Consider the following 25,350-nt stretch of genomic DNA (forward strand, 5'->3'; position numbering starts at 1 on the left):
TTGAGATTATTATGATGATTTTAAATTAGCAACCCTTTGGCTTTAAAAAGAGTCAAGGACTTGACTCTGTCTGTGGTTTATTACATTTAAACACATAGAAAATTTAAAAGGAAAAGTTAATCTTTTAATGTAAAACTGTTTTGATTTATGGCTTCCTGGACTTTGAAAGACTCCTTGCCCCTTGGTTAAATACATTGAGTTGTTCTAAAACTTAATAAAATATATTTTTTGTGCATCAACAGGCATTTTATTATAGCAATTAGAAATATCATTAGGAAGATTATTGAAAGCAGTGGGTAGCATAAAGCTTGAATGGTATTACTAAAGAAAATGAGGTTTCAGACATTGGATACATTAACTAAAAGAAGAAGTAAACTTTTCATGTGCTGCTGAAATCAACTATGAGATTGAAGAAACTTAAAAAGATAAGATTTCGTGTAAATGTATTTCCTGTTTTGCTTTTTAAAAAAATTAATTTTATTTATAGAAGGAATACATACTTTTGTTTTTAAAGAAAAGCATTACAGATCAAAGTTTCCTTTGAGTACCACTGTCCCATCCTCCCAGAGGTCATCATTTTGTCATTTATTCATCCAAGAGGTTTTTTTGAATATTTATATGCATGTTTGTATGCATAGAATGGGTATGTTGTGCATAAATGTTAAAAAAAATATAACCCTTGGAATGTATGGTTTGCTTGTTCATTTTACTTATGGCCTTCCATCATGTTTTGTTTTTAATTCTTCAATGATGTGACTAATGGCAGCCGACCTTTATGGAGTAGTTACTATGTGCTAGATAAGATATTTAGCATTTTTCTTATAATTTAGTTTAATAATCTTCATAAGCCTCAGTGGTGAGAAAAAATAGTTGGTTTTATATGAATACATTTTCACAATCCTTATATCTCACATGTACATCAAATTACTAATGCCCAGAGTTTATTCTTTAATAAGACCTCAAAAATAAACATGTGGAATGATTTGTAAAAGTTGGTAAGAATTAACTTTTAGCTCTGTTAGTTTTGTTATTCTTGTTCAGTCAGCCTTTTGCTACCAAGTCCCTGGAGTGGATGCCTTTGCTAAGCCAGAAGGCCAGGAATGTCAGGGGGACTCCTGCTCACCTTTCAGGAATGAAGAGGTAGTTTGTGTCATATTTGACTCATTCTAAATGAAGAACAGACAGCCCCAGACATTTCCTCACTGGTTAATGGTTTTAAAAGCCTTTGCCTGTGATGATGTCCTTATTTGGGGGAACAGTTACAGGATCCAAGTCCTAGGTGGAAGGAGGTTTGTTTTTGGAAGATGCTCTACGCTGTGCCCTTAGTCATTCCTGTATGAGGAAAACAGAGAGGCTGCTGCAGTAGGAGCTCAGAGGTTTTCTTATGGGAATTGGTAGAAAGGGAGTGATACTGAGAGGGAAAAAAAGGTTGTGTTTATTATGTATTCCCTGATTTTGGAGTTTGGAGGAAGGTATTTTCAAAATTTCATGACAAAATAAAGAGCTTTTAATGAATGAGATAGCTTTTTAGAAGGACTTATTTTTTTTTAAAGATTTTATTTATATTTATTCATGAGAGACACAGAGAGAGGTAGAGAAATAGGCAGAGGGAGAAGCAGGCTCCTCTCAGGGAGCCTGATGTGGGACTTGATCCCAGGACACTGGGATCATGGCCTGAGCCAAAGGCAGATGCTCAACCACTGAGCTACCCAGGCATCCCTTTAGAAGGGTTTAAATCCCAGGTCTGCTGCTTAACTAGTTGGGTGACCTTGAAAAAGCCACGTTATGCTGTTTCAACCAGATGATAATAATATCCACTTTGTAAAGTTTGTGGGGCTGAAACTATATAAAATATTTTATACATTGGGAATTGCTGTACAAATGTACAAATATTAGGTGATATTCTTGCTATTTTTATTACGATAATTCTTGTCAAGGCTGTCTGCAGTTTGCCTCTTCTAACTATTGCCTCAATACTGAATATTTAATCTGCTTGTTACTTTTATCCTTTATTACTTGTAGCAAGAGAGGCTCTGCTAGGGCTCTGTTACTTTTCAAATAGAAGAAGAGGCCTTATTGCTGAATCCTTTAACAAATATTGAAGGCCTAATATGTATCTGTCACCATTTCTTCAGGCCCAGTATAAGAGCTGAAAAGGTCATTGACAGTAACTCTCCAGGAGAGATTTGCTGAAAGTCCCAGTTATCATCATCTCATTGTCATTATACTTTCTAAAGATTTTTTAAATTTATTTATTCATAGAGACAGAGAGAGAGACAGACAGGCAGGCAGAGGGAGAAGCAGGCTCCATGCAGGGAGCCGGAGGCGGGACTCGATTCCAGGTCTCCAGGATCACACCACTGGCTGCAGGCGGCGCTAAACCGCTGCGCCCCTGGGGCTGCCCTCATTATACTTTCATGTTCGTAGGTTTTTTGATATTTTTGTCTTCAAGATAAAAGCAAACAGCTGTAAATTGACATCTATCTACTTTAAAAAGAATTTGTAATAAATTCTTTTGTAGTGGGACATTGTTTGAAACTACGATCAAATTATCTTGCTGTGATTTCTTTTTGGTTATAATGCTCAAGTTATTTTGAGATCTCAAATAACATTCAGTAGAGTATGAGGTGTTTGTGTTTATCAGAACAAGACATGGGTGAATGATGGCTAAGAAGTGCTAAAAGTAAGCTCTCATTTCCAGATAGGGAGGTGGCTGCACCGAGTTTCCATTTGGTGCATAACAGGGTCCTCATTTAATGGGGAACTGATCTTTGTGTGAAAGCCCAGTCACAAGTCTGAGTTTCTTATTCAGAATTTGTTTATTATTTTGCTCCCTTGTCATTTCCCTAATGCTTTTTGTAACAAAAGATTATAGCAACTCAGAGTCCCTGGAAAGAACAAGCCCCTTTAGCTTGTTGAACAGTCAGTCATTGAACTGCCTCTATGGGAGCCAGAAATCAGACATCAGTTGTTTAAGGCAACTAGAAAGTCTCCAATTTAAATCTCATTTGCCATTTGACTGATGTGCTATTTATTATACAAAAAATACTACTGGTATATGCTGTTTCTTAGGAAGACTCGAGTACTTTAGAGGAGACACACACACACACAAAAACAAACCTTTGGTTTTATTGTTTCTCTTCTGGATAGTTCTAAAAAGCTAACACTTTTGACTTTACTGGTGGTTTCCTTCGTCATCTCTGTTTATGCTCATTTATTTCTTAACCTGCTCTTTGTGGCAAGCCATCTCTGTCCTGAAGTTATACCAATGAAAAAAGTTAAATCTAATTTCAAAGTGATCTGTGAAATTCCATTCCATATTTTAAGCTTAGCCCATTGGAAATATATTTTTCTTTATTTATTTTGCTGCCCCACCCATGCCCTCACTGTCTGAGGTATGGGTAGGTGTATTTTTTGGTTTGTTTTTGTTTTTAATTAATCTCTTAAACTCACCTGTTTATAGAAACTGAGCATTTCCCCTTTTCTGAAAGGCAGTTGTGGCAAGAGTCCCTTGTTTTCTTGAGATCACAAGCCAGGGGTCCCTAGAGGAGTCTAGTGTCTGCACAGTCACATCTGCTTTTTCAAATGAGAAGCAAGAGATATTTTAATCTGCCTTTACTACAACTAAACTCTTTTTTAATAGAGTTCAAAATTAGTTGAATTCTCTGAGCTTCTGGTTTATAATACTGAAGAACTTGTACACGGAGTAGATAAAGGATGGAGTAAGAATTTCTGATTCAACTGCATGTTATTTATTGTGGAAAGAATGTTTTCCCTACAGACTGGCTAGGAACAAGATGTTTAAACATAAGCCAGGGTGGAGACCTATTTGTTTGGTCAGCTTCAGAGGAGCCACGTTTCCCTACTTGTGATGCGTCTGCCAACTATTCTGTCCCCCCACCCCGCCTGATGCTTCAAGTTTCTTTGGAATTTTTACTTAAGGCTCTGTTGGATAAGGCAGTGATACAGTGCATACGTGGCAATTAGAAAGGCTAAAGGCGGTTTTCTGGAGAAACATGATTTTATCATGTCATGACTTTTTGCTGGGCTGTGAGTGTGTGTGTATGTGTGTGTGTAGGGGGGATGTATTTATATAAAATGGCTTTTTTCCTTTCTCCCAGTCCCCCTCTGCTGTTACTCTGTGTATTCACATAGCTGGATGGCTGCAGGACTCCATTTATCACAGACGGTGGGAGGGGGTGTGAAGATATGAAAGGGTTACTGTTCACATTTCCTGTGTAATTCCCTCTGATCTTACTGAGCTGTAATTTCTTTCTTGATGTTAAACATTCCCAGGCTCCTATAACCTTCTAGCCTGCTTGCTCTGGCCAAGTTTGTCCCAGGTGATCATGTAGGCGAAACTCCTGTTTTTAAAGACTAGAAATCTCTGCTTTCTTCGTGAGATAGGCTTCATGCTCATTCCTTTGCAATCCCAGAAGAAATCCCTGCAATTTAACACAAGAACAGTGCATAATATACTGGTTTTAAAAATAAAATTTAGCAGCCAAGTTTGTTGTCCAATTGGCTTGTGTAGATTTTTAAATCTCCTGATTCCTAGTGAATTTTTAGTTAAATGAAAGCCCATTCATCTATTAAAGATTACATTCTTCCTCCTAACAACACACTTGAAAAGTGAGTTCTGAATCTAAAAGAGTTAAGTTTGACTCCACCATGTTACTTTTAGTTTGCTTAATAACTAGATCATTTTAAGTTGCCTCAGATGCAAAGCGACTTAGCTGAAACTGCCACATTTCTGCTTCAGTTCAGTTCAGAAGGTTGTAGTTGAGCATAGGGAGGCTACTGGTACTTGTAATTTTCTACTTTTTCTTTGGTTTTAAAAGTATATAGCAGCTCATTTTTATTCTGCAATTTTTCAAAAAAAACTTTGTGGTTGGCAAAAGATTTTCTATTTTTGCCTTTCCCCTTAAGTGTTAGAAGAGAATGCTATGCTCCTGTGAAGCATAAGAGTATGTCAGCAGCTGCTTGTGAATTGATAGGGGCAAGGGGCCCGTGCTCCAGCACTGCCCTCATTGTTAGCTAAGGAGTGTTTCTTTACACACAGCTCTGTGGAAGTTTGCTTGTATTGCTTATAGTGCATCTCTGAATCTTCATTCAACAGCTTGGGAACTTTAGGGTTTGAGGACAGACAGAAATGAGACAAAATCTCTTTGAAGGAGTTTCTAGGATAATTTAAGCTTGCTGGTATTTAGGCCAAAGTAAACTTTTTGCATTGCTTAAAACAGCAAGATAAAATGCTCTTTATGCACCTTAACCATGTGTAATATGGTTTTACATGGAGGTGGGTAGATGAATTTTTGGATTAATTCTGTTTGGATCTCCCTTAGGGAACCAACAGGAATGGTTTATTTTTCTCTTTCACCATTAGTTCCCCTAAGCCTTAAACAGAGCCTGCCGTGCAGTTGGCTTTCAATAATGGTTGAATGAATGAATTTGACTGGCAGATTACCTTTGTAGATTCTTAATTGTTCTGTATGTGCATGATTATGTATATGCCTAATAATATTTCACTTACCCTTCCTGTTAGTCCCTAATGATAGATCCTGTTCAAAGTCCTTTATTATTAAACAGTTAATTCCCTCAAAACATTTTGTGCCTAAGTCCATAAAAGTTGTACACCTGGCTGGTCTAACCATGCCACTGCTGTGTCGTAGAAAAACAATGAGATTTGGTCATAAATTACTTAAATAATCAATAGTCTTTTAACATTTCTGAAAACTGGTAAGCCCCTTCACTATTCTCATAATGGAAAAACACTTGTATTTTCTCCCAAGGAATATCTATTCCTAAGGCTGTCAGAAAGCACTAAATAGTAATATCAATCATCAACAAATACTTACTGAATAAAATGTGCCACCTAAAGTCTTTTATGCTTTTTAATAAATAGGATATATACACTTAGTCAAATTACACAACATCTTATGGTATATTAATGTGGTTATGTGCTAAGTGAGAGGCCTGAACAAGAATCATACAGCTTAGTGGAAGGAGAAATTGTTTTGACTTGAATTAGAGAGTGGTGAGAGATTTCATAGAGGTAGTGTGAGTTGGGTATTAGACAAATAGTTGAGTTTTAGATACAAAGGAGTGAGGCTATTTTACATAAATACCAGTGATAGTTATCGCACTTCCTATTCCCAGCAACATGAAGAAACAACAACAAAAAAGCTTAAGTATATGATAGAGCCTTTTCTCCACTGGTGATTTATTTATTCCTTATTTTTTAGTGCAATTTCAGAATAACTTCCACTGAGGACATACAACTCTGTGAGTTAACATAAGGATCCACTTCAGTAGAAAGTCCCCTCAAATTCAAATTTCAGTGGGAAGACAGGATATGTGTTGAAAAGTTGTCATTATGATTATACTTTGGTAATAAAGACTCCATGGAATCTCAATGGCAAATTTAACAGACTTCACAGCTGATTTATTCCTTGACTTGAAGTCTAATATATAAGGAGATAGATCCAAATTCCTGTTTTTTGTTGTACAGATACAGGTAGCTATAGTAGCTATGTAAAAAATATAACTTCATAGAAATTTTTTATCAACCTCTTAAAGATTCTTCTGCAATAAAGCAATTACTGTAATAATATCCCAAACAAATCCAGTTTCTTGCTTTTGTAAAGCAAATTAAAATATGGCTAAAATTTAGATGAGACCCTTTGATTGTATTTACTTGTTATTGCTTAGTATTAAAAGCAAATACTTTAGTGCATTTAATTTTAGAGCCAAACTTCTATCTCTAGTTTTATTCTATTATTGCATAAACAAAGAAAAAACAACAAAGAAATGAAACTAGCTTCTATAAAATAGTAAAGATAGAGTCTTTTTTTTTTTTTTAATTTTTATTTATTTATTTATGATAGTCACACACAGAGAGAGAGAGAGAGAGAGGCAGAGACACAGGCAGAGGGAGAAGCAGGCTCCATGCACCGGGAGCCCGACGTGGGATTCGATCCCGGGTCTCCAGGATCGCGCCCTGGGCCAAAGGCAGACGCCAAACCGCTGCGCCACCCAGGGATCCCTAAAGATAGAGTCTTAAGACAGTCTATTGACTTTAATGTTTAGTCTTTTGGCCTGTAGCATATTTATGTGGTCCTAAGCATATTTCTTCATATCCTCATTTGTTCAACTGTTGCTGCCAGTGTGATGATGAAGGGAAACTATAACCAGTGCTTATTTCCCACATTGTATTTTTGCCTCAGTCTTTCAAGGTATCACTAGGTGATCCATGATTAAAGAGTTTGGTGGTCAGCTAATTTTATGAAAAGTGGGAGCATCTCAATGAATATTGATATTTTATTTAACCCAGTATTTCCCAAATGTATTTGACTTTGGAAATGTCCACTGCTGCCTGCCTGCTTGCTGCCTTCCTTCCTTTTAACTTTCTTCTTTCCTTTTCTTTTTTAAGAATATGTATTAAAATCTCCCATAGAAAAAGTTTCAGGAACCGTTACTATAAAGTTTACACACACACACACACACACACACACACACACACGCTGTTTATGTCCATTTTTCTCAATCTCCATCTTTTCTAGGTCATAGGATGGGATATAGAAGGAAAAAGAATAGTTTTTAAGTCTTGCTAGCTATTCTATATCATATGTAGTGGGAAGGAAGCTCCTTTATAAAAGATTTGAGATTGTCGCTGTGCAAATAGATATTCTCTATTTTTGTGCTTAGGGACTCTGTCTTATTTGTCTCTGTATCTTTAGCACCTAACTGCACCATGCCTGATATTCAGTAAGCATTTGATAATGCTGATGTGGGTGTGTGTTGGGGGAGACTTAATTTCATAATTATTCCTAGGAGAATCCCTTAGTTATTGTCACTTTCAAATCTTTTATTTTTTTTTAGATTTTATTTATTTATTCATGAGAGACAGAGAAAGAGAGAGAGAGAGAGAGAGAGAGAGGCAGGGACACAGGCAGAGGGAGAGGCCGTCTCCATGCAGGGAGCCCAGTGTGGGACTCAATCCCAGGACTCCAGTATCATACCCTGACTTAAAGGCAGGTGCCAAACTGCTGAGCCACCCAGGCATCCCAGTCACTTTCAAATCTTAAGAGGAATATATTCTTTTGAAATAATCTTTAAGATATATTTTATTTTATTTTTGTATTATATCTGTCTTCCTTCAGAAAGAATTTAAGATGGTGTTTATTAGTACACATAATATAAAAATAAAACTTTAAATAAATGAATAAAGTAACAAAATGGGAGGACTTTTTTACTTCCCAAATTTGAAACTCAATATCACGTGACAATAACCAAGATAGTATGTCATTGACATAATGATAAAATATGCAGATTAGTAGAGTGTAATTGACAGTCTAAGAATAAATCCTTATATTTTTGGTCCATTGATTGTTTTTTTAACAAAGTTGCTAAAGACTATCAATAAACAAGGGGTTATCTTTTAAACACATGGTTCTGGAAAAACTGGGTATCCATATGTGAAAAAATGTACTTCCTCACAAAAACCAATGATACACAAAAATTAACTCAAAATTAATTATGGACCTAAAGATAAGAGCTAAAACTATAAAACATCTGAAAGAAAGCATAGAAGAAACTTCATGGCTTTGGGTTGGGCAACAAGTTGTTAGATATAACCAAAAACATGAAATAATGAAAAAAAATAGAGAAAAAATGGAGAAAAAAATGGATAAATTTGACTTAATTAAAATTACAAACTTTTTATGCTTCAAAAGACACTGTTAAAAAAATGAAAAGACAAGTCACAGAGAAAATATTTATAAATCATGTCTGATCAAGAATGGTATCCAGAACATATAAAGAACTTCAACACATGAATGATGTAAAGACAAACAACTCAATTAAAAAAATAAGCAAAAGGGAATCGAACAGGCATTTCATCAAAAAAGACATAAATGACTAATAACCACTTGAAAGTGTGCTCATCATCATTAGTTATTAGGAAAATGCATGTTAAAAACACAGTAAGATACTACTTCATACCCACTGGGAGGCCTGTTGTCAAATAGACACATCATGTCTCCTGTCTAGGATGTGGGAAAACGGGAACTCCCATACACTGTTAGTGGGAATGCGAACTGATACTCCCACCTTGGGAGACAGTTTGATCATTTCTTTAAAAATTAAACCAACTTAACATATGCATTGGTCAGGTTTCCAGAGAAACAAAAGGATGTGTCTATTCTAAGGAATTAGCTCATATAAATGTGGAGGTTTGATGGGTCCAGAATCTGATGGGGAGGTTGACAGGCTGAGGGACTCACGAAGTGGTTATAGTTTGAGTCTATAGCTAAGTCTGCTGGCAACTAGTAAGAGCTGATGTTGCAGATGAATTCTGAAGGCAGTCTTCTGGAGAATTTCCTCCTGCTTGGTGAGGTTAGCTTTTTGTTCTGTTCAGGCCTTCTACTAATTGAATGAGACCCACCCACATAATGCAGACGAATCTGCTTTACTCAAAGTCCATCAGTTTAAATGTAAATTTCATGTAAAAACACTTTTCCAGAATAATGTTTGACCAAATATCTGAGCATTGTGTCCAATCAAGTTGACACATAAAATTAACCAGCACAGCAATTCTACTGCTTAGAGTCTACCCAAGAGAAATGAAAACATATATCCACAAAAAGACTTGCTTGCAATTGTTCATGGTAGCTTTATTCATAATAGACAAAAATGAGAATTCAAATGTCCATCAACTAGTAAATGGATAAGTAAAACATGGTATGTCCATACATTAGAATATTCTTCAGCAATTGAAAAAGTGAAAATACTGATATATGCTATAACATAGATGAACTCCCAAAATATTATGCTAAGTGGAAGATGCCAAATTCAAAAGACTAAAAATTGTATGATTCCACTTTTATGAAATGTCTGGATAGACAACCAGAGGAGTTTTGGGGGTGGCAACAGGGATGACTGCATATGGATTTAAGGGATACTGAACAGTGAAGGAAATGTTTTGAAATTGGATTGTAATGATAATTACCTCTGCAAATTGACCAAAGCATCATTGAACTTTACACTTATAACAAGTGAATTTTATGGCTTGTAAATGGTACCTCAGTATTGTAAAAATAAGATAGGTGATAAAAATGGGACAAATGGACTAAGGGCCAGGCTTACAATAAATCTCATAAAAGCCTCTATATTTCTTTGAAGTAGATCACAAATTTTGCTCCAAGTTTTCTAAAGTGGCCATTCTAAGATTAGATGTGTTTATTGTTGTTCACAAGATCAAATTTATCAGCATTTTAAGAGAAACCTAATAATTATAATTCAAAGAAAAATGTATCCTTTTATTCATAGTGCAGCATATTCAACTCTGCCCTCAATAGCATTCTTGTAGTAAACAACTGAAGACTCATCTCTACAACTGTTTCTTAACTCTCCCTTCAAGATAGACCAGTGGCTTAACATCAGGGACATTTCACTAAATACAGTAAATGCTGAGTAAAAAGGAAGAGAGGTAGAAGGACAAAGCCAAGAATGCTGCTCTTTGGTGGCATGTCTTAGTCCAGATATGCAGTTTTACAATAATGAATGGCTGTACCAAATAGATATGCAGCAGTCCTGCAGAAGCTTTTTATAAAAACAGTAATAGTTAAGTTTAGCATTTTACTCCCTGGCAAGTACCTGAAATGTAGTTAGTCTCAGTTACAGGTTAGATATGGAGCCATTATTTTTAATAGGTAGATTGGGAGTATGATTGACATCCTCTCAGGAATGTTGGGAACCCTGAGGAGGAAAGTACCAGAATAGACCATCTACCATCTATGAGTAGAGGTAGCCTGGAGAAATATGTGCCGATGGGTTATGATTCTCCCTGAGAAACCAGTTGGGTCTTCTCCAGCGCTTAGACCAAGGGATCATTCAGGCTCTGAAGACAGTATAACATGGCCATAGACATTAAACTTGGAATAGTGTGGTTTTCATTAAATTTTCAAAAGTGGTACATAATGTATTGTAAAGCATTTCTAACAGTTCAATTCATATATCAAGTAAAGAATATGTAGAATAAAAAATTAAAATCTCTTTTCTCTGTCTCATTTTCATGTTAATATATATTTAAATTATTTCCAGATTTTTGCTGTTATAATGCTGTGATGAACATAGTGGCACAGGACACTCCTCCATTTAAATAAAAATGAGTGACCATACAAACACACATACTTACACAGTTACATATGCATATATATGTATATGTTTATATGTGTGTGTGTATATATATATGTATATTATCACTTTAGTAACAGCTATTACCTGTTCTATACTTCATAATTTAACATACCAGTATTTCTTTATTTTATATTTTAAAATCACTGTTTTAGACTACTACCAATGATGTTTTATATTTGTAATTCTGGTCTTACTCCAATCATGAGAAAGTATCTAAATTACCATTTGTTAAATTAACTAAAGAACAACCTAAGTATGACTCTTTTGGATTGATTATGTACGTACAGTAGTTTATTTAGTAAGAGAATGTTAATTCTAATAACTTAGCTGAAGTTTATGTTTGGAAAACTGTTTGTTTTATAGTATCCCTGAAAAATGTTGGCCTTTTTATCTTTAAGGAATAATTTTACCTTGTAATTAATTTTGCACATTATTTCTGAATTATATCTAGGTTTAGGCTTTTGCTTCCAGTTAGGTTATAGAAAGTGGTGGCAAGACATTGTGGCCCCTGTAACAACTTAAAAAAACTACAAAAGTCACTGTTGTGATGATCTGTTATTACATAATAAATTGCTGTAACACTTAGTGATTTAAAATTATTTTATATAGCTTATGATTCTGTAGGTTGGCAATTAAGGCAGATCTCTGATTTTTCTATTTCATGTTGCATTGAATGAGATCACTGGATAGGTGAATTGGTTTGGAGGATCCAAGATCTCTTTATACATATATATGGTGCCTGGGCAGAGGTGGAATTCTAGGTTCACATGACCTTTCTAAAAGCATGGTAGTCTTAGAGTAGTCAGACTTCTAACATTTGAAATATTTTATACCAGAAGTAAACTGATTGGATTGAAGAGATCATCTCCTTACTCTGCCTGTCTAATAAAGGAAAAGATGGGTCCTATTAAGAAAAAATAATATCCAGCACAGTTTATGTTAGTTGCATTTACAGTATTAAGAATACACTAAAAAGTTACAGTAGATGTGAAAAGTAAAAATCAATTAATCAATCCAAGGACAAAAAGAAATAGAAATAGATCTGTTAGTGACACTGATACAGGAGATATCAAACAAGGATTTTATCAGTTATAAATATATTAAAAGAAATAAAGGAAGTGGTTAAAAATGGAGGAAAAGACAAAGAATAGCAACAGAAAGTTGGAATCTCTAAAAAATAAGTACTCTAGAGTTGAAAAATATATATGAAGTTAAGATTTGCTTTTAATAATAGCAGGCACAACCAAAACTTAACTAGAATAAGTAAACTCAGGAACAGTTCAGTGGGAAAATATACAAGCTAAAGCACAGGAACAAAAAACCAAGAATGGAAAGAACAATACAGGATAAGAGACATATGGGACTGGGTCATTTTATCTAATATACATATAATTGGAGTCCCAGGAAAAGAGAAGAAGCAAAAACAGTATTTGAAAAGATAGTCACCAAGGATTTTCCAAGCTGATGAAAGATTGCAATCTGCAGAGTCAAGAAATTCAAGAAACTTCATGAACCCCAAGCAAGATTAATATAAAGAAAACCACACGTGGATACAACATAATGAAACTTGAAGAAACTAGGTTGAAAATCTTAACCCAAGGAAAGAAACCACAGCAACTTCAAAGGAGCAATGATAAAATTTATGGCAGACTATTCTAACAGAAATTTTTAAAATTAGAACACAGTGGAATGACATCATTAAAGTTTAAGTTCAGAAAGGAAAAATATTGCCAACTTAAAACTTTATGCCCAGTAAAAGTATTCTTAAAGTAAAGGCAAAATAAGGATATTTTTTAGACAAAAGATGGGAGACTTTATTACAGGTAGAACCATAGTACAACATTATTAATGGAAGGTATTCAGTTTAAAGAAAAATGACCCCAACTGGGATCATATAACTTTAGGAAAAAAAATGAAGAGCATAAATATGTGAGTAAATATAAAAGATTTTTGCCTATTTAAAGCAGTAATAACAATATCTTTCAGGCTTAAAACATATGTAGAATAAAATAAATGAAACCATAGAACAAAGAGCAGGGATCCCCAGGTGGCTCAGCAGTTTAGCTGTTTTCTTCGGCCCAGGGCAAGGTCCTAGGGTGCCAGGATCGAGTCCCGCATCAGGCTCCCTGCATGGAGCCTGCTTCTCCCTCTGCCTGTGTCTCTGTCTCTCTCTCTTTGTGTCTCTCATGAATAAATAAATAAAATCTTATTTAAAAAAAAAAAGAACAAAGAGCAGTTAGGTATAAATGGAGTAAAACCAATATTTTTGTCTTGTTAGGAAGTGGTAAAAGTCAAGTGTAGTAATTAAAGGAAGTATTTGTAATTGCTTTTAAGAAGTACAAAGGTGGTTGAACAGAAAGCTAACAGAAACAATGCTAAAATTTATAAAGAAACACAAAGGACCCAGAAGAGTGAAAGCAATCTTGAAAAAGAAAAGCAAAGCTGAAAGTATCACAATTCCAGACTTCAAATTGTATTACAAAAGTGTTGTTATCAAGACAGTATGATAATGGCTCAAAAATAAGTACATAGGTGGAACAGAATAGAAAACCCATAAATACACCCACAACTATATGATCAACCTTTAACAGAGCAGGAAAGAATATCCAGTGGGAAAAAGATAATTTCTTCAACAAATAGTGTTCAGACAACTGGCCAGTTACATGCAAAAGAATGAAACTGGACCATTTTCTTACACTATAAACAAAATCTAATTCAAAATAGACCTAAAAGTGAGACCCCAAACCATGAAAATCCTAGAAGAGAGCACAGGCACTAATGTCTCCATTGGCCGTGGAACGTTTTTCTAGATATGTCTCCTAAGACCAGGGAAATAAAAGGAAAAATAAAGTCTTGAGACTATGTCAAAATAAAAAGCTTTTGCTCAGTGAAGGAAACAATCAGTAAAACTAAAAAGCACCCTTCTGAATGGGAAAAGATATTTGCAAATGATGTAACTGATAAAGGGTTAGTATCCAAATATATAAAGAACTTCTACAACTCAACACCCAAAAAACAAATAATCCAATTAGAAAATGGGCAGAAGACACGAACAGACATTTCTCCAGAGAAGACAGTCAGATGGCCAAAAGACACATGAAAAGATGCTCAACATCACTCATTATCAGGGGGAAATGCACATCAGAGCTACCATGAGGTATCAACTCACACCTGCACAAAATAAAAAACACAGGAAATAATACATGTTGGTGAGCATATGGAGAAAAAGGAACCCTCGTGCACTGTTGGTAAGAATGCAAACTGGTGCAGTTGCTGTGGAAAACGATACTGTATACCTGAGTCTAATATAATGCTATATGTTAACTATACTGGAATTTTTGAAACTAGCATAAAATGCAGCAGTAAAAATTTACTAATTAAAAGAAGAAAAAAGATTAGATGGAATAAATAAAAAATAATAAGGTGTTTTAAATATCAGTAGCTGATTACATGTAAATATGTTTAGTCCTCCAACCAAAAGCCAAAACATTTTGAACTACATTTAAAAAAAGACTCAACTATGTTCAGCTTGCACAAAAGAATATGAGAAGAAAAGGTACCCTGCACAAACGCTAAAAGAAGTCTAATATGGTAATATCAGATAAAGTAGACTTTAAAGCAAGAACTATAATGAAACACAAAGGGAGAATTTTATGATGATAAAAGGGTCAATTCAATAAGGAAATGGGGATCCCTTGGTGGCTCAACAGTTTGGCGCCTGTCTTCGGCCCAGGGCGTGATCCTGGAGTCCCAGGATTGAGTCCCTGCTTCTCCTTCTGCCTATGTCTCTATCTCTCTGTCTCTCTCTCTCTCTCTGTGTCTCTCACGAATAAATAAATAAAATCATCTGTCCAAAAGACATCCGTCTTTTGTGGAAACCTCCCTTCTCAGGTAAATTTATACACCTTTTAAGAGATAAGCAAACTTTTTATTGACTTGCCGTAGCAAGAGAGACCACACAGATGATTCTGAAGTGGTGCCTCCTTTGAGGAAATGAGTATAGGGTTTTAGCTGATTATTGAAGCTCTCAAGTTCTAGGGTCAGAGAGTAGAGATGAGGCAAGTCTTTGGACTTGTTGATTTATTAAGGTAATAGTTGATACATACAATGCATGGTTGTGATCGAAAAGAAAGGCCTATTGAAACCCAGGACACTCTGCATTTTTAACTGTATAATGGAACAGTGGTAATTGTTTCAGTTCTCAGTCCAGCATAAGTGATGGAGTGGTTGTTCTGGTTCTCATTTTCAAGCATATCTTCAGTGAATTTTTAACGTTTTACTTCCATTGCAATTGCCCTGTTTTCTTCTTATTTTGACTATGGCAGTAGCAAAACAGGTCTCATTGCCTTTGGGATCTTTTCATAGTAACTCATATTCTAAAACCAGAGCCAACATTCTAAAATACAAATTTAAACATGCTTTCTCTTGAAAATCATTGATGGTGAAACGTCGGGACACCTGCACCCCGAAGTTTCTAGCAACAATGGCCACAATAGCCAAACTGTGGAAGGAGCCTCGGTGTCCATTGAAAGATGAATGGATAAAGAAGATGTGGTTTATGTATACAATGGAATATTACTCAGCAATTAGAAACGACAAATACCCACCATTTGCTTCAACGTGGATGGAACTGGAGGGTATTATGCTGAGTGAAATAAGTCAATTGGAGAAGGACAAACAGTGTATGTTCTCATTCATTTGGGGAATATAAATAATAGTGAAAGGGAATATAAAGGAAGGGAAAAGAAATGTTGGGAAATATCAGGAAGGGAGACAGAACATAAAGACTCCTACCTCTGGGAAACGAACTAGGGGTGGTGGAAGGGGAGGAGGGCGGGTGTTGGAGGGGAATGGGTGACGGGCACTGAGGCGGACACTTGATGGGATGAGCACTGGGTGTTTTTCTGTATGTTGGTAAATTGAACACCAATAAAAATTAATTAAAAAAAAAAAGAAAATCATTGATGGCTCATTTTATGTATAAAATAAAACCCAACATACCAAATACAGTATTCAACCCCTTCTACAATATGACCTGAACCCCTAATTCTAGTCCTTATTTTTCTGTTGGCCTATCAGTCCCCTTCTTTTCCTCCCTCTCTCCTCCCCTCCACCCCCATTCTCACTTACCTCTTCTCTTCCTCCTTCCAATCCCCAACCAAGCTATAGTCATATTATGGAAGTATAGTGACTTATTTCACACTGTACATTTTGGTCCATATGCCTGAAATAATTTTTGTTTCTTCATAGAATGTTGTTTCTTACCTTTATCCAATTATTGAAAGTCCTTTTAAAACTCTATTTAAAAAAAAAAAAATAAAAAAATAAAACTCTATTTAAATTTTACTTTACAGAGAATGTTAGTTTGCTAGGTCTGCAAAACAAAATACTACAGGCTGGGTACCTTAACAGAAATTTATTTGGTGTTTTAGAGTCTAGACATCCAAGATAAAGGTGCCCACAGGTTTGAGTTCTGCTTAGGCTTCCCCCTTGGCTTGCAGATGTGCATCTGTTTGCTGTGTCCTCACATGGTCTTTCTGCTGGTGTGCACATCCCTGGTCCTCTCTGTGTACCCTAATCTCTTCTTGTATGACACCAGTCAGATTGTATTAGGGCCCACTTCAACAACCTGGTTTTAACTTGCCTTTTTAAGGGCCTTATTTTCAAATATAGTCACATTCTGAGATACAGGAGATGAGAGCGTTACTACATGCATTTGGTGGGGCTATAATTCAGCCCATAACACAGCCTTCTTACATTTTTCCTTTAGTGATTAACCCTCTCCAGAATCCCATACACCTCATACTACTGGTTGCACTTATTATCTGCCTTGATACGGAGTTGTTCATGTTTGTCTCCTGTTGTGGTTTTGGGGTTTCTTGAGGACAGAAACTGTCTCTTATGCAACTTCATCTTTCCCTGTTCTCCATGATATTAGTTCCAAAGAGGGCTTGATTATTGACTAAATTGAAGAATTCAGTGTGAATCAGGCTTGAATATCTAATAATATATTTTTCAGAATTTTGAGGAGATTGACATAAAAATGTATGAAGGGAATGTATTATATCTCCTATTTTAGAAGTCTTTGAACATAGCTTGAGATTTTTATCTGACGTTCTTAAATTATGCATAGTATAAGTAATGTGAGTTTTATAGTACTTCATATAACTCTCTTATGGTCTTTAAGGTGTAATCATATAATTGGCTTCTGTAAGCTACCTATCAATTCTTTCAATTTCATTACTTCCATTCCTTTTTTTTTTTCAGATAGAGATGGATGCCGTGTCTTATCCAGTACTGAAAATTTGAAGTTTAGAAGACATTTGCTAAGTCAGATCACTTCAAGTAAGTCTGCTCATATCCATTTTAACACCAATTTAAGATTGATGTAACTTGTAAAGAATTATAAGTTCAGTACCTTTGATACTTTCTCAACTCTGAAATTTCTCAGAATATTTTAGAATCACCTTGTATTTTGAATCAGTGGCCTTGGAAAATAGTGGAAAGATAATTTCTTATTAAGTTTCATGCACTTATTAAAAATATAGTGCTTAAACTCTTGGTATTATTTTTTAAATGAGATTAACACCTCAGAATCTTCCTTTATTTTACGTAAGGCTACTCATCAGGTCCTGACTATTTGCCAAACTTAATGTTTTTAAAGGTAGTTTTTCCATTATAGCTAATACTACATTTTACAGTTTTTTAAGGCATTGTACGGCTTTTCTAAATGATTTATATGTTTGTGATCATTAGAGGGAGGTATTTAGTAATGAACTAGTACTTGAACCTTAAATGTTTATTTATTCAAAAGCTTAGCTTTGAGAGGTCATCTTAACCAACCTTAACTAATATAATTATTTCCTAATGGTCTTCTGTCTTCATTTACTCTTCCTCCATCCTGTATTCCACTGCTAGGTAGATCTGCATATAGTACTCCAGTACTTTTAAAACCTTTTAAAACCTTTTAATGGCTCCCTATGCACTGTTAGATAGAATCTGTGTTCTGTTGCCTGGTATTCAGGGCCCTCTAACCAGCTCCTAAAAATATCCCTCACCTTAACCAACTGGGCTCTTTCCTATTCCCTGAATTCTCACCATTTTTTAATGCCTCCATGGCTTGATGTGTACTGTATTTCTTGATGTTTTCTTTATGGTGTTCTCCGCTTCCCCCTCACTACGTCCTATGACTGTTGAAATCTTGTACAAACTCTGAAGGCTCAGCCCAGGTGCAAGCTCATCCATAGAGCTTTCCCTGATTGCTCCAGCTGAAGCACTAACTCTCTCTGCTGACTTCATCTAATATTTTGTTTTTATCCTATCATTGCACATTTTACCAGGCAGCTTTATTATTTGTGTTTATGTATGTCTTATCTCCTATTTTAGATTGTAAGGACTATAGAATCCAGCTTCTTGTCTGAGTAATTTTTGTGTCTCCCAGCATTCAGCATAGCCTCAATAGTGCTCAGTAAATACTTGCTTAATAAATTAATAATGTGTCTGGATTTTTTTTCATTGTCCTCTCTTTCATCCTTATAGTCACATATGGTCCATATTCATGGCAACTGTTCATTCCTTTTATGGACTCCTGGCAAGCCTCCACACTGCCATCTTATCCTAGGAAAATACTGACCATAGTGTAATTAATAAGATACAGTCAGTTCCTAATCTAAGCAACAAACTGTATTCCAGAAGTTCATATCTAATTCTGTTATTTGGAATGCAGAAAACATTTTCCTACAAAAACAATGTTATAAATAGTGGTTAGGTTTTCAGCCAGTCCTCCCAAGACTATTTAACTCATAAGTACCAGGGCTACTTTAACTACAGGAAGCCACCATGCATAACGCTGTTTGGTAGAGAAGTTCTAGCTCTGAAAGTGGAATCACATCTCCCATGCCCTAGAAGCAGAATAGTACCTTTCTGGGGCGACTTGAACAATAGGAGAGCCTGAGCTGGAGCTCTGGCAATGACTCAGCATATTAGATACTCTCCTACCAGTAGTTTTTGGTTTTCAGTATTTGCATAAGAGATGTTTACCTGTAGGTTACTGATACTCACATGTCTTCTAAACTGAGGGCAAGGGAATACTTGCTCTTTTGGTCCTTCCTGCAGTAGATGAGGATAATCAGCTATCTTGATATATTATTTCTTATATATATATATCTTGATTCTTCTACTGTTTTATCACATGGGTGGGTCATTTTAAGTCAGGTATTGACACATTATAAACTGTTTTACTATTTTTCCCTTTCTGTTCTGTGAACTTATGGAAGTTGAATATATAAACATGGAAAATACTTTTATCTATAGGAAGAAAAACACATTTATTAGGCATCAGCCAACCATGTGTTTGACATCATATCAGTTTTTGTGGACAAGTGATTATCATTTCTGCACAGGCATAGTGATGCTTCCATGAAAAATGCATCACTGTATGCATAAACAACCCTGAAGGCTTATAATTTATGTTGTCAGTCTCTAAGAATATACTCTATAAATTTTAGGACTTTAATTTGTTTAGTCTTCATAAGCTTTGAGCACATGAGTGAATGTCTGCTTTATGTTTAATGCTTTCATAGGTACACGGGGCTAGGGAATGAGAACCAAAGATATTATGAAAAGTTTATTTTCTCTCCAGGAGCCAGGAGTGAAGTATGAAAAAAAATGCTCACATTGCAAACGATATGTTATTAATTGCCATAAAGTACTACATGAAGATAACATATGCTCTTGGGGTTTTCAGAATGGCACTATTGTTATGATTCACAATGGTTGTAAAGATAGTGGTGGGATATTAGTTAGTCTTAGAGGAATGGCAAAGATTTAAATTTAAATAAAGAGCCAGAAGAGGAAATGATATTCCAGGTTGGATTAACAGCATGAATGGAGAACTAGGGATACAAACAAACAAATCAGCTTTACTGGCTGGAACAGAAGGTTTATTAGTTCATGTTGGGTGAAATAATAGGTGTGAAAATTACACCATTGGTTCAATGCTGGCAGTGAATAAAAGTCATCCAGAGAGATTTTTAAAAATACTAGTCTCTGGATCTTACCCCAGAACTAATAAATAGAATTTCTGGGGCACCAGGTGTAAACCTCTTTATCTTTTAAAGCTCCCCTAGTGGTTGAGAACCACTGAATTAGAAAGATAGGCCAAATTTAGGAGAGCCATAAATGCCTAGCTGAGGAGTTGAGCCTTTGTGTCTCAAGCAGTGGGGAGTCCTCAGAGGTTTCTGAGATGGGTGACATGGTGGAATTCATGTTTGCCAAGATAAATGATTTACCAACTGCATGTGAATGGAAGAGAAATCAGAAACAGCTTGAATTAGAGCAGTGGTGGCGGGAAAACAGAGAAGGTCACATTTTGAAGGGTACTTAGATGTGTGGGAGTTGGCGGTGTCAGCCTTGACCTCTCCATGATTTGTTTTATAAACTGATTATACAACTTCACCCTCATTAATTTGATCTCTTTTCTCCTACAACCTGGCAACTTAAGCAGTAATTTCAGCCAGTTTGCATTTAATGGAAGGAGACCATTGTCTACTCATGTACACGTCTAACTCATAATAGTCAAGTTATGTGTATGAGGAATATGACCTTTAACATAGTCATTAAAAAGCATTTAATAGCCACCCACATATGTAATAACACAACCCCAGTTCTGCAGGATGGTGCCAAGAGCTGGAGTCAGAAATATAAGACAGCTATTGGCATATAATTCCCTAGCATTAAGTTAAAATTTGAAGAAATATTCTAAATCACGTTACGCATGTTAATATTTTTAGCGTCAGATTTGCTAATTGCTTAGTTTTTGTGGTAGTAGGCCTGTGAATGCCTCCTGACATTAGCAGCTGTGAGCTTACACTTCTCTCCTCCCACATACACAATTAGTGTAGTCCCTTGCCTCTTATTCAGGCCCATCCCCTCTAGTGTCGGTCACGCATGCCCCTACTTCTTCCTCACCCAAGTGAGCCAGCAGACAGGAGGTAGAAAGGAGTCAGCATTTAAGTTCTTCCATGGTACTGACAAGCCCCATGATCCTAGAAACTCCACTCCTGGCTGCTGCAGGACAGGACAGCTGTTAGGATAACCCATATTTGGAGTCTCAAACAATGCCATAAGTTGGAAGCATTTCATCCCTCTTTGATGTGTTCTGAATATTTTGTGTTTGGAAACAATGAGCCATGTTTATTACATGGCAAAAGTGTAAGTTCAAGGTGTGATGTTTTGATGTAACCTGTCCTCTTTAAAAAAAGACTCATCATGGATTTTTTTTAAGACACTCTCTTGGCAGTTCTGTAATAGCACAAGCATGACAACAACCTCTCCCGTGGTCTTCTTTGCCTGTGACAATGAACTTAGTGTTGTACCATCAGTGTCTCTGCATCTTTAGTTAGTTTTCTATGGCTACTTAAGATTTCACTAATCATCCAAATGTTTAACCAGAGAATGAGTGGTCTGCTTAGATTTAAGGGATCTTGTAGGAGAAAGTGAGAGAAAGGAACTGACATTTGGTGACCCCACTCTGCACTGGGGTGTTTATACGGGTTTTATTATTTTAACTCCATTTTACAAATGAGAAGCTTCAGATTTACAGAGTTTTTGAAAGATTTATCTAACATCAGACATCAAGGGCAATTTTGATCACAGGTTTGGCTATCCTAAAGGCTGAGCAGCCTGGTCTTCCAAGTCTGCAAGCCTTATTTGTGGGAAGGGTCACTGAACTCAAAGTCAGGGGGTTTGCATGCAAGCTTCTAGCTCCATCACTAACAACCATGAACAAGTTACTTAAGGCTCTCGGCTTCACTCTCTTCATCTGTCACGGGTTGGGGTAGGGTAGGGATAAAACCAGCTTTACTGACCATTTGAGGTTTTGTGAGAAACACAAGTTAGTGAGTTTCCATATGATTTTACAGGTTTGGAATGGAAGATTGAGATATTTTTAATTCAAGCAAAAAATAAACTTAAAAACCCCAAACCATTAAATGAAGATGAACTTGGATGGGTTTTGTGGTATTTCACTTCTTAACATTGCTCTACAAACTTTCCAAAATAATATTTGTCGATCTTGCAGGTCCCAAACACCACAGTGTGCCAAACTGCCTCACTGAATTTAATATCTCAATGTAGCAGAGAGAGTTCTGGCAATATACCAAGTACTTCTCTCTCCCTTACCAGCAGCAATCATTAGTTTCTATACTGTATCAAATAGGTCTGAACTCCTGTAGATACTGAAGACATGTTCATATCCAGTGAGGACTCAGAAGATTCTCTAAGGCTACTATATAGTGATAGACTTCTTGAACTAGAGTTGATATTCACAGTATCAGAACAATTCTTTATATTTTGGAAGTTTTTTTAAAATAAGCCTTAGAAATAGTTACATTTTATAAAACTGATTTCGTAGAACTCCTTTTCAAAAATGCTTCCAGATTTCTGGACAACTTTCATAGGTTATAGGAGGGTGAACACTGAAAAGCAACTATGAGCTATTGCAATCCACTTGCGTTTCTTTCAAGTATACATACAAGAGATAAGAAGTTTGGAGAATTAAGTTATAAGCACAGTGCTATGAGTGAAATGGCAGTGAGCCTGAGCAGTACCAAGGCCAAATCCTAGACTGACCCCAAAGTTGTACCCAGTAAAGTTCTAAGTCTCTTATCCATCAGACTAACAAAGACAAAAGAAAAAAAAAAGGAAAAAAAAAAGCTTTAGGAAGACTAGCTGACAGAATAGAGGAATAGTGTTAGACTCCAGATCCAGATCCAGAGGAGTGCACCCATTCAGAAGTGAGTAGGACTCTTCTGCATCTGCCACTGTACCTCAAAGAGGGTTCTCTAGTCCTGGAGTGCTGACTACCACATGGCGTCTCACACACCGATGCTATGCCTGAGTCCTAGGTCTCGTGGCTAGATGACTTCAATTAGGGACTGGTCAAGTAGAGTGAAAGGGAAAGTGGACATAAAAAACAAAGCAAACATAGAAAGCAGAGATCGTGGTCAGATTTGGTCCATAGATGTGTTATGTTTGCACAGTGTTTTAAACAGGAATTAGTTATTAATAGTGTTACTTTAACTAGTTACTATTATAACTTGTGAAATAATTTAATGTACAAATCCACATTTCTGGGTTCTCATGAAAACTGAAGACTTGATAACTTTTGTACTACCTTTCTATATGACAATAATCAGCTAGAGCTGAAAAGAAGCTGCCTCTACTAGATGGGAGGCTTTGTTTTTCCATTCTCACAGCCCCACCCCTGGTTTTTTATTTTCTTTACATAGAGTTAAGAGGAAAGTTAAATGTTACTTATACTGCCATCTGTGTGAAAATTGGAAATAACAGGTTGATAGGATGGTATATTTCAGTATAAATGAAAGACAGTGTGTTAGTTTTCTAGGGCTGTCATGACAAAGTACCATAAACTGGGTAGCTGTAATCAACAGAAATTTATTCTCTTATTGCTCTAGAAGCTAGAAGTCTGCAACCAAGTTGTTGGCAGGGCCATGCTCCCTCAGAGACCTCTAAGGAACATTCCTTCCTGCCTGTTCTAGCTTCTGGTAGCCCCATGTGTTCTTTAGCTCATGGCAGCATAACCCTAATCTCTGCCCTGTTGTCTCATGGATTTCTTTCTTCTGTGTCCAGGTTTTCCTCTTATGAAAGCAGTCATACAGCATTTATACTTAACCCAGTATAACATCATATTAACCTAATTATATTTACAAAGACCCTAATTCCAAATAAGGTTACATTCACAGGTACCAGGGGTTAAGACTTCAACATAATATTTTGTGGAACACAATTCAACCCATAATAGGATGGCATATTTCTTTGGACAGTGCAGAGTAATAGCTTAAGAACAGAGATCCTTGAGACAGAGTACCCGTATTCATATTTACAACTTATTTCCTATGTGCTCTTGGATAGGCTGTTTACCCCTCTCAGTGTCTCTCCATGCTCTCATCTATAAAGTGAGGAAAATGGTACCTAACCTCATAGGATTGAAATGAGTACAAAATAACTTTATGTGTAAATCATTTTAGAACAGTCTATGGCACATACTAAGTGCTCAATAAACTGAACTATTTTTATCATTATTATTAGTTCTTATACATAATTTAGAGTATCATTGCCAAAAAACTATTATTTATGGTAGCACTATGAAACAAACCCTGGATGAACAAGGAACAGTAGACAGAAATGATGCGTGAAAAAAAAATTGAACCAATCAAAGAAGAGAGGTGAGAGACACTAGAATTTTAATAAGATTATTTTTTAATGCAGATAAGGTTATGCAATAAATTAAAAATGTTTAGCTTCTTCATTCTTTGAAATTACCTTCCTAGCCTCTATATATACTTGAAACCAATAAAGACCCAGGCAAGAACTTCAAACCCAGAAACTTAGACATTGACCATTGGATTGGCAAGCACATGGCCTGTAGATAATAATGGCGAAGTTACTCCAGGGAGTGCATCCAAGAAAAAAATGACTTCTGAGCTTTCCTACCTATCTCCTTAGAAGCATGTTATTACCATCTACCTCCTTCCCACAAATACTTGGGTTGGAAATATCCTTGTTTCCAGTCTTTGGGTCAGAGATTGGGGCTGAATAATTTTTTGAATGTAATCCAGACTTTTCCTCCTAATGGAAATATTTTGAGATATATTCTTTTTCCACATAGCTTTTATGTAAGATAACCATGCAACTTGAGCTTTATTAAAAACTGAGAGCTCTGATAGAGAAGGTTTTAAGAAATGACGAGACTTCTTGAAGTACGTGGAGGAAAATTAATTCTGTAGTTTAGTGGCTATAAGGTTTTTAATACTACAGAATATACATGACTCATTCTCAAAGATAACTGCTACCCTGAAAACATGAAAATACTCAAATAAAAGGGACATATGTATGTATTATTTATGATTGTGATTTTATTTTAATAAAAGAAGTTAGGCTGTTTAATTTTTGGCAAAGAAGTAGTGTTTTATAGTTCAAGTGTTAGTAATTTGGAACATTTTGATTAAATGATGAATTCATCAGGACTCCTTCGCTTGCAAGTGAAAGAAAACCAGCTCAAGCCAGCTTATGAAAATAAAAGGAGCTTAATTGTTTATATAACTATGGTTTCCAGAGGTGCCTCTGGCT

The 25,350-nt window shown here is 35.9% G+C and overlaps 1 protein-coding gene across 14 annotated transcripts in view; it reads left to right on the top strand.

Moving 5' to 3' along the window:
• The window catches only part of ZNF438 (zinc finger protein 438), a 409,820-nt gene that overhangs the window by 292,223 nt on the left and 92,247 nt on the right, over window positions 1–25,350 (top strand). For 12 of the 14 annotated variants that reach the window (XM_041764967.1, XM_041764960.1, XM_041764962.1 and 9 more), the window contains one exon: window positions 17,467–17,544. The gene's annotated coding sequence lies outside the window, so the exon portion shown is untranslated. The remainder of the gene's footprint in view (window positions 1–17,466; window positions 17,545–25,350) is intronic. The other 2 variants (XM_041764964.1, XM_041764969.1) reach the window with 1 other exon arrangement.

This window comes from Vulpes lagopus, chromosome 8 (genome assembly GCF_018345385.1).
Source record: "Vulpes lagopus strain Blue_001 chromosome 8, ASM1834538v1, whole genome shotgun sequence".
In the NCBI taxonomy this organism is placed as follows: Eukaryota; Metazoa; Chordata; class Mammalia; order Carnivora; family Canidae; genus Vulpes; species Vulpes lagopus.